This window comes from Pleurodeles waltl, chromosome 3_1 (genome assembly GCF_031143425.1).
Source record: "Pleurodeles waltl isolate 20211129_DDA chromosome 3_1, aPleWal1.hap1.20221129, whole genome shotgun sequence".
Lineage (NCBI taxonomy): Eukaryota > Metazoa > Chordata > Amphibia > Caudata > Salamandridae > Pleurodeles > Pleurodeles waltl.
The window spans coordinates 1,586,847,674-1,586,857,965 of record NC_090440.1 but is presented as its reverse complement, the minus strand read 5'-3'; positions in this window follow the sequence as shown (position 1 = coordinate 1,586,857,965).

The window sequence follows — 10,292 nt, the reverse complement described above, 5'->3', positions numbered from 1 at the left end:
TTATTTTGGAAACTTCTTGCATTGTTCAGTCTTGCAACAACATTGGTTTATGCTGGTCACTTCCACTGTTTTTGTAAAACAATGAAACTTTTTATGAAAGCCGAATAAAACAGATTCTAAGTTGAAAGAGATGTAATGTGTCTGGAATATACATTGTGAGGTGTAAATGGTAATTTTTGAAGGTATGTCTGAATCACTGTAAGTAGTGTTAAAATTGTAAGTTAAAAGTTTTATATTGTGGCCCGGTTAACTGCAGTAAATTCGCTGTATACTTCGGTACATGCAGATTAGAAGTCAGCATGTTATTAGCTAATGGCTGTATTTACCAAAGGTAAAAGGCAGCCATGTAGTTTTTAGTACCGTTTGGCTGCATTCTGGGTTATGGCATTATATATATGTAAGCAGTATGTTGTATTAATGTTCCTTTCTATTACCACTTTATTAAAGTTGTAATAGGTAGAGAAATGTATTCATAAATTTCTATCTATTTTTCCAGCAGCTTAGGGAGAACTGCGCATTTTTTTAAAAATATTTCTATGTTGCGCAGTAATTTCTAGGAGTACTTTGATACTGTGTAGGCTTTGCTTTAATTTTTAAATATATATATTTTTTAAATGTATTTTAGTACCGCAGTACTCAATACATTAAAAAAAAAAAATATATAGAAATTTCCCTTACTTATTGCCAGTTAAATAAAGTGTTAAAATTTGGGAAAAAATATCAACCTAATACTTACCTATCTGAATACATAACACAGAACACAACCACAGTGTCCCTTAAAACAACATGGCTGCTTTTAACTTTTGTAAAGGCAGTCATTAGCCAATCACATAATGACTTGCCATCAGTATGTACTGCAGTAACCACAACGATAGGAATCACTAGGCTAAAATAGATTCTAACAAAAGGTACTTACCCAACTTACCCGTCCAACACAAAAATATCATCTGTGCAGCTTAATGTGTAATCCTGCCAAATTCCATTCAAATCCATCCAGCTATTTTTGCGCTGTTTGAGTACACATTCTATGGGAAATGATTGAGGCTCGGCTACATTTACTTTAACTTTCTCTGACGCCGCGCTGCTTGACACAGAGACTAAAACAAACAAATGCTGGCAAATTCCGTAAGATGGCTCTTTTTTCTTTTTAACTCTGTTTAATGTGTAACATACAATGTGAAACAGAAAGAGCATATCACAGCCCATTGCACGATCGTCCAGGCAGTCCACTAGTACACATTTGGTAAGTCATTATACATAATACAAGGTATTTATGGTACAACGTAGTGCATATGGGGGTGTGGGTACAACATACAGACAAACATTTATGTGTACTTTAAGGTAACCAGTCGCTTTTGTCTGTTTCTAATACACCGTTTTCCTCGGGTTGCGTGTTGTGAGGGATATCAATGGGTTGATGTCAGTTCCACAAAGTCTGAACCTAGTCAGTTTCTAGTGATTAGTGATGGAATTGCCTCACATTATAGGTTATGGTAGTGCGGGATGGGGCAGTTCTCGCTGCCGTGTTATGTGCCCGTCAGCTGCGTTTCATGTACTGTTCCCACTTTGCATGGGCGCCATGTCCTAGTGTCTCCCCTCGCGCACTCATGGGGGGTTGATGTCATCTTTAGCTTCTATTGAGGCTATGTATGCGTCCCATATTTCAACCCCTTTTAACTGTACTCCCCTATCCTGCAGTACATGGAGACCCTGTGCTTCTGCTTTAGCCCATTTTAAGTCATTCAGTATGCGGTGTGAACGGTGCTTTCCACTGCATCGCTAGCAGGCAATTAAATAATACAAACGCCAGGTCAATACACTTGTGTAATTGCTTTCCCTTAACTGACCTCTTGCGGACTCCCAAAAGGCAAGATTCTGGTGTGGGTGACAGTGGATATTCCACCAGTTCAGCCGTCAGAGAGGTGATGGTGTGTCAAGAGCGGAGAACCGGTGGGCATTCCCATATCATGTGGTAAAAATGTGATTCTTCCTCCCCACATCTAAGGCATTCGTGGCTATTATGAGGAAACATGCGCTATAGCCTATGTGGGGTAAATAGGTTTGATGCAAATAATTAAATTGGGTGTAGCGGAAACGTGGATTACGTGACACCATCTTGACCATGCTGAGCGCCATGTTCCATTCCGGCTGTGACAACGACTTCACAAGAACATGGTCCCAACGCGCCCGCGTGTTACCGTGTGCATCTGCAGTGTTCTCTAGCAAGTCCCTATATAACTGGGAAAAGTTATATTGTATATCTGAGCTCGCTAGCAGTGTATGTAGTAGCGGGTGAACTGTTGGTTCATTGTCACCATTATGCCAAATCTTGTGTATGAGTTGTCGTAATGTATTATAAGAATCGCCCTGGTCCTACATCATAGGTGAGTGCAATTTCAGAGTATGGCATTTGTTTACCGTCTCTGAAGGGTGTCACCTATTGTTCGTATGCCTAATGTGGACCATGATTCTTGGTTGCGGTGTATGCTCATTTGCTTTATTCCATGGATAGCCAGTAATGGGATCCTGGGAGTGTAGGGAGGACTATTTCCCCCTTTAAGGACATAGTGGTGCCAACACAGTCTAGCCACTGTCAACACGATGTCTGTGTGCCGTGGAGAATTTGTGTTGTCCTGTAGCCAACCCAGTACATTAGTGTGCCCCGGTGTTTCATGTACCGTCCCAAGTTCTATATTGGGGAGGTTTTGCATCCATAATAACAACTATTTAAGTTGTGCGGCTCCATAATATATTTCATAATTTGGTGCACCTAATCCACCCTGTGAGGGCGGCATGTAAGTGGTTGTGAGAGCTACGCAGCTACGACCACCCTTCCATATTAGATCCGTTAATAGGCTATTCAGAAGTTTAAAGAAGGAGCGAGGAATGATTAGTGGAAGGGCCGTGAAGTAATAGAGGAGTCTGGGGAGCACAATCATTTTCGCAATAGCCACCCTGCCCATTGGTGATAATGGTAAGGAGTTCCAGAACGCCAACAAACCTTTTATGGAGCGGACCGCAGGTCCTAATATGGCCTTCCCTCAGATGAACTAAGTTATGGTGTACATGTATACCCAGGTATTTAAATGTAGAGTAGCACAAGGGTATTCCACATGCACTGGAATTAGCACGCAGGCATTCTGGAATCAATGACAAGGGAAAGACACAGGATTTTGACCAGTTGACACGTAATCCTGATATGTCTCCGAAACGTTCTACTAACTGTAGTAAGCCCAGAAGCGAAGCCGTACACTCATGCAGGTCTATTAGGGCATCATCTGCATAAAGGGATACTATCTGATGTCTGGCTCCATCGTGGATTCCCCACTGCTGTGCCCGCAGTCTGAGCTGAGCTGCGAGAGGCTCCATAGCTATGGCGAACAGGAGTGGTGACAAGAGGCATCCCTGCCTAGTGCCTTGGCCTATGGGAAAGCTATCTGAAATGATCTTGCCCGTTTTGCCCCTGGTCGTGGCATTGGAGTACAGGATGTCAATCCAGTTCTTATACACTGGGCCAAATCCCATGAACTTCAAGGCTGCTCTTAGGAATGACCAACCAAGAGTATCAAATGCTTTTTCAATGTCCAAGGATACTACAGCCCTGTCGTAGTCTGATTCCGAGGTGGCCCAAATGAGCCACAGTAACTTGCAGATATTCAAGAAGGTGCTCCGACCAGGTATGAATCCGGACTGGTCTTCATGTATCAGGTGGGACATGAACGGCAGTAGCCTGTTTGCTAGTATTTTGCCCAATATCTTACAATCTAGGTTCAGTAGTGATAAGATCGTACATCTAGCGGATCCTGGCCTTGCTTGTGCTGGACTACTATTAACGCTTCACGTTGGGAATCCGAGAGACGTCTCTTTACTTGGGCCTCCTGGAGCATCTCTTGATACGGTCTGATCAACTGTGTTGTGAAAGTCTGATAATATTCTACTAGTAAGCCATCGCCACCTGGTGCCCTATAATGAGCTAATTGCTGCAGGGCTGATTTTATTTCTTCTGCATCAATGGGTCTCTCCAGTTCTTCTTGTTGCAGCGGAGATAACTGAACGAGGGGAGTGAGAAAAAGAAGTCACTTATCCTTGCATCTGGGGGATCCAGTCTCGCCCTATATAATGTGCTTTAGTATTGTTTAAAAGGATCATTTATGTCTGCCTGTGTATTAACTATTGTCCTGTTGTCGAGTCCAATAGCCCCAATAGGACTGCGTGGTGTCTCACCCTTAACTAACCATGCTAATAATCTACCCGAACGGTCACCCTCTGAGTGCAGTGTAGCTGTGTAGTGGTGGTAATCAAACCTACGTAGGCGCATATCCGCTTCACTCCTGCGTTTGCGTGGCTCAAGGAGGATATCAGGTGCTGCAGTCCCTTGGGCCACCGCACACTCCGTGCTGCGCAAATTTGTTTCTGCTTGCATCAGTTCCTTCGATAGCGTGCAACGCAGTCCTCCCGCCGCTGACAAACAACAGCCTCTGACTACAACTTTGTGTGCATCCCACTCTATTGCTCGCTCAGCTGTCATTCCCCCGTTTAAATAATAAAGTATTTGGATATATGCCCGGCCATTTCCGACCGGAAGGGAGGCTCCAACAGCAGTTCCGAATGCAACCGCCATGTGGGTACACGGGTGCGTAGTCTGCCCCATTGTACAGTGGCCACCAGAGGACAATGGTCTGAGATGGACTTAGGCAGATAGGCAGTCTGTCGGAAAGCGCCAACTAACTCTGCCGAACTGAGCAGCAAATCGATTCGGGTGTGTAATCTTTGTACCGGAGAACAGAAAGAGTATTCCCTATCCAGGGGGTGAGTGAGACACTACACATCCCCCAATCTCCTCTCGGATATCCACTGCTGAAGCACCTTTGTGGTTTGTCTACTAGGAGCTCCCATTAATGGTGGGTGAGATCTGTCCATATCAATGTCTGGCACGCAGTTTAAGTCACCACCCCATATGATGGTGGACATTGGGTCTTTAAATAACGCAGGTTGGATCGACAGAAGGAATTCGCTTTGCTTTATGTTGGGGGTGTATAACCCGCTATGTTAAGTGGTTCACCGTCTAGTATACGCTCCAACAATACATATCGACCATTGGTGTCCACCTTGCGGTGCTCCACTACATATGGAACCGCCAGTGCCACCCATATCAGTACTCCTCTAGCGTATGATGACGTGGTCATACTGTGTAATTGCCTGCGCCATTTATTGCCCAGAGCGTGTAGGTCCGACGCCGTGAGCTGTGTCTCTTGTAGTATTGCTATGTGTATTTTGTAACGCTTCAAGTAATTGTAAACCCTAAGGCGTTTAGTGAGAGTAGCCATGCCTCTCACATTCCATGTTATTATATTGTAGGCATCAATACCCATTGGATATGGATGTAGCGGTTAGATGTTTAAGCGATGTTGCGCGTATCTTGTGGTGACTCCCTCAAGAAATAAATTGTAAAAAGAAAATGACGGAATGGGGCAGGAAGCACTGGAGAATGAGTGGTGGGGGACTAATGTAAGGGCTGGTACAGCGCTGATGAACGGCCTTCATAACCAATACCAAAGTTCAGCCGAACACATCTGCAATAGCTAAAAGGGGCTGTTCAAAACCGCCTTTCTGCATTTGTGTGCAAATATGTGTTGTGTGTTTATTTGGTGTGCAACGACAAGAGCTCTTGACAGACAGCTACAACAGTCTGCAGACAAGATCTAAGAAGTCTAACATAATATTACAGTTCTCTGTACTCCTTTCGGATTCATAAATGAATTCAAAAACTGAATCAAATCTGGAACATAGGATTAACCGTCTGTTACAGGACTCATTACCTAGAATTGAGCCCACTCAACAACTGTTAAGTTAGTTTACAGCACAACGGATGAGGTGCCACTTTACAGAAATAAGGAAAAGTGCTGAACATGAGGGCAATTCTGAAACAAAAATATTTGTGTTGTGTCTAATTTGCACTACTCCATACGTACATATCCTCAGACACCACAACTCTATTTATTTTTATGCTGATGCAAAAATGAAAGCACCATCAAATTTTAGTATGTAATGAATTCATCCAACGTTACTCTAAGAGTGATTCCGAAGACCAAAGTGATTTTGGCAAATGCAGTAATCACAAATCCCAGAGTGACTGCGGACAAGGGGTAATCATGAGTATTATTGGGGACCATTACTTGCTTTGCCCAAAACAAAGTCAGCCCTGTCCCTACTTCTTCCATGTTCTTGAGTGAACTACAGGGAGTGCAGAATTATTAGGCAAGTAGTATTTTTGAGGATTAATTTTATTATTGAACAACAACCATGTTCTCAATGAACCCAAAAAACTCATTAATATCAAAGCTGAATATTTTTGGAAGTAGTTTGTAGTTTGTTTTTAGTTTTAGCTATGTTAGGGGGATATCTGTGTGTGCAGGTGACTATTACTGTGCATAATTATTAGGCAACTTAACAAAAAAAAATATATACCCATTTCAATTATTTATTATTACCAGTGAAACCAATATAACATCTCAACATTCACAAATATACATTTCTGACATTCAAAAACAAAACAAAAACAAATCAGTGACCAATATAGCCACCTTTCTTTGCAAGGACACTCAAAAGCCTGCCATCCATGGATTCTGTCAGTGTTTTGATCTGTTCACCATCAACATTGCGTGCAGCAGCAACCACAGCCTCCCAGACACTGTTCAGAGAGGTGTACTGTTTTCCCTCCTTGTAAATCTCACATTTGATGATGGACCACAGGTTCTCAATGGGGTTCAGATCAGGTGAACAAGGAGGCCATGTCATTAGATTTCCTTCTTTTATACCCTTTAATGCCAGCCACGCTGTGGAGTACTTGGACGCGTGTGATGGAGCATTGTCCTGCATGAAAATCATGTTTTTCTTGAAGGATGCAGACTTCTTCCTGTACCACTGCTTGAAGAAGGTGTCTTCCAGGAACTGGCAGTAGGACTGGGAGTTGAGCTTGACTCCATCCTCAACCCGAAAAGGCCCCACAAGCTCATCTTTGATGATACCAGCCCAAACCAGTACTCCACCTCCACCTTGCTGGCGTCTGAGTCGGACTGGAGCTCTCTGCCCTTTACCAATCCAGCCACGGGCCCATCCATCTGGCCCATCAAGACTCACTCTCATTTCATCAGTCCATAAAACCTTAGAAAAATCAGTCTTGAAATATTTCTTGGCCCAGTCTTGACGTTTCAGCTTGTGTGTCTTGTTCAGTGGTGGTCGTCTTTCAGCCTTTCTTACCTTGGCCATGTCTCTGAGTATTGCACACCTTGTGCTTTTGGGCACTCCAGTGATGTTGCAGCTCTGAAATATGGCCAAACTGGTGGCAAGTGGCATCATGGCAGCTGCACGCTTGACTTTTCTCAGTTCATGGGCAGTTATTTTGCGCCTTGGTTTTTCCACACGCTTCTTGCGACCCTGTTGACTATTTTGAATGAAACGCTTGATTGTTCGATGATCACGCTTCAGAAGCTTTGCAATTTTAAGAGTGCTTCCCTCTGCAAGATATCTCAGTATTTTTGACTTTTCTGAGCCTGTCAAGTCCTTCTTTTGACCCATTTTGCCAAAGGAAAGGAAGTTGCCTAATAATTATGCACACCTGATATAGGGTGTTGATGTCATTAGACCACACCCCTTCTCATTACAGAGATGCACATCACCTAATATGCTTAATTGGTAGTAGGCTTTCGAGCCTATACAGCTTGGAGTAAGACAACATGCATAAAGAGGATGATGTGGTCAAAATACTCATTTGCCTAATAATTCTGCACTCCCTGTAATTGGATGAAACAACCATCACCTGCTATATGACTGTTTCATTGCGCCTTGAAAGCATGCTGGGAACAGGAGAAGACGACTGCTCTGATCATTATCACCCACTCCTTTCTCAGAGCAGAAAACTGCAGGTTAATCAGGTCTCATCCTTGATGACTCACATTACATTCAATATGGCTTTGCACATGACTGACAGTGGGCTACTGGCCAACTGCATGGACTCTAAAGAAAAGTTTGAGCTGCCCTCCAGCTGATTGAAGGCTGGCCCTAGAACATAGCCCACCTGGGCCAGCTGCTGTGCTACTCAAGTCTTCTATGTGGATACTAAGGGCCTGATTTAGAGTCTGGTGGATGGGTTACTCCATCAAAAATGTAACTGATATCCTGTCTGCCATATTACGATCTTCATAGGCTATAATGGGTTTGTAATGCTGCTGACGGGATATCGTCACGTTTGTGATGAAGTAACCCCCTCAACCAAACTCTAAATTAGGCCCTAAGTCTGAAGACATGACTGATGCCTTGCTGCCTGTCCTGCTGCTACTACCCAGAGGGAGTACCCATCTCAAATGAAGACCCCAAGTTTGGACCAGGAAACAGCTCCTATATGCTTTGTGGATAATGTCCTGAGACATTAAAATGCATTATGCTGAAGTCGTATGTATTAAAGTACTTATTCCTTCTTATGAAAGTAAGCACTAGGCTGGGCATTCCATTATTATGTAATTGAGGAGCTCTGTGCCTGAGCAACCCCAGACTACCTTGCTGAGAAACCTGTGACAGCATGCCATCGCTATCACTGACAGTCAAGTGTGTAAACGGTTGTATTTAGGCCCAATTTGGAAAGCTATAGTAGAACATCACTCAGGACATCATAGGCAAACAACCTCAACCTCAATGATTGAGGCCCAGTAGTCCCTGCTTGCCCTGTGGCTCTCTGAACAGTGTCTGACAAAAGCTGCCAAAATAAGCGAGAAATGAGAGTGAAAAGAAAACCAGCGCTGACCTCACCTCTCACTTTTGGCCAACATGCTGATAATCCATTCACAAACTTAGTTGAATCCAGCCTGAGGTAACTGTGATGTCAGACTGGGAACCACTACCAGGATAATAAACCGGTCCTTTTCAAAGTCAGATGTCTTGGTTGCCAGTTCTTGACGGCCTGAAGGAAAGCTTTGTCCTGCAACTTGCATAAAATCATCTGAACTAATGCTGACTGAGTCTCCTTTGCACATCACTTGCACGCTGGCCTTCACTCACAAAGGCTTTAATTCAGAATGCATGTTACTGATGGGGTGGCAGGCGTGTTCCTTTCTGGGTAAGACATCCATTGGCCCTTGAGTGTCAAATACGCTGATTTTTTTTTTTACCTACCTTTGGTAATGTTTGTTCTGGTTGGTACATTATTGAGGACTGAGTGGGTAAAGTGACCTTCTCACCAGACCGAACTGTCAAGGCAATAGTGCCTCCTGAGAATGTGCACAGGCACCCTACTTGCAGCCTGACAAGAGTTACTAATTATCTCCCTGTGACAGGCATACTGTATTCTTTAGTCAGAGTTAACACAAGGATTTTGAATTCAGGAATTACTACAGATTTGGTAGGAATTTGCAGCACCATTTAAGAGTAGTTAGACAACAACGATAGAAGGCATGTAAAATTAGCTAGGGTCCAACCCAATAAACAGGGCACCACTGATCAGAACCAATACGTTCTAATGCATAATAGAAAGCCAGGAAATTTGGGCAAAGTTGCTGTTTATGGTCTGGGTCCTTTAAATGAGTAGCTTTTCCACCATCCATACAGCCCAGCACTCCCTTTCACTTTTCCTCAGTCCCATCTAAGCAGTAGAACTGGAAGCGGGACAAGACCTACCCTAGAGCACCACTGTGCACACAAAGTGAGCTTGTTGTCCTCTTGCCTGTTTTGGCTGCCTCTTTCCTTTCTTCATACTCTCCCAACAAGAACCAGACGGGGGTTACAGAAGGAACAATGGTAGCATTGCCACAAGCAATGACATCCGCAAAGGAGGAGTCCCGCTTAAGGTTACTTTGCTCTTCTCTATGCCTCGTGATGAGCCTGCAGTGGGCTGGCAAATCATGAAGTTACTTCCACTGCAATCTCTTCCTGATTCCAGCACTCACCATGGCACAATTGGTTATCAGCGAGGATACGCCTTACACATCTTCTATGTTAGGTGCCAGAGTGAAGGGGCTCTGTACTGCAGAGAATCCTTTTACATCCCCCCCTCCTAACTTCCAAATTTATTTTTGCTTTCACACCTACGTTACTACATGGCATCACTGTCAAAGACAGAAGAATGTAAGCTTCCTCCTCCTCAGAAGACATTAAACTTTCAATTTTGATAATAGTCAATGTTAATCCTCATGTTTATTTTTTTGAAGGTAGCCAACCTTCCTGAGGAGTCAGATGGCAACACCTTTGTTAAAGAAGGTAAATGCTGATGTGTCTTACCATTGCATATGAATAAATTAATC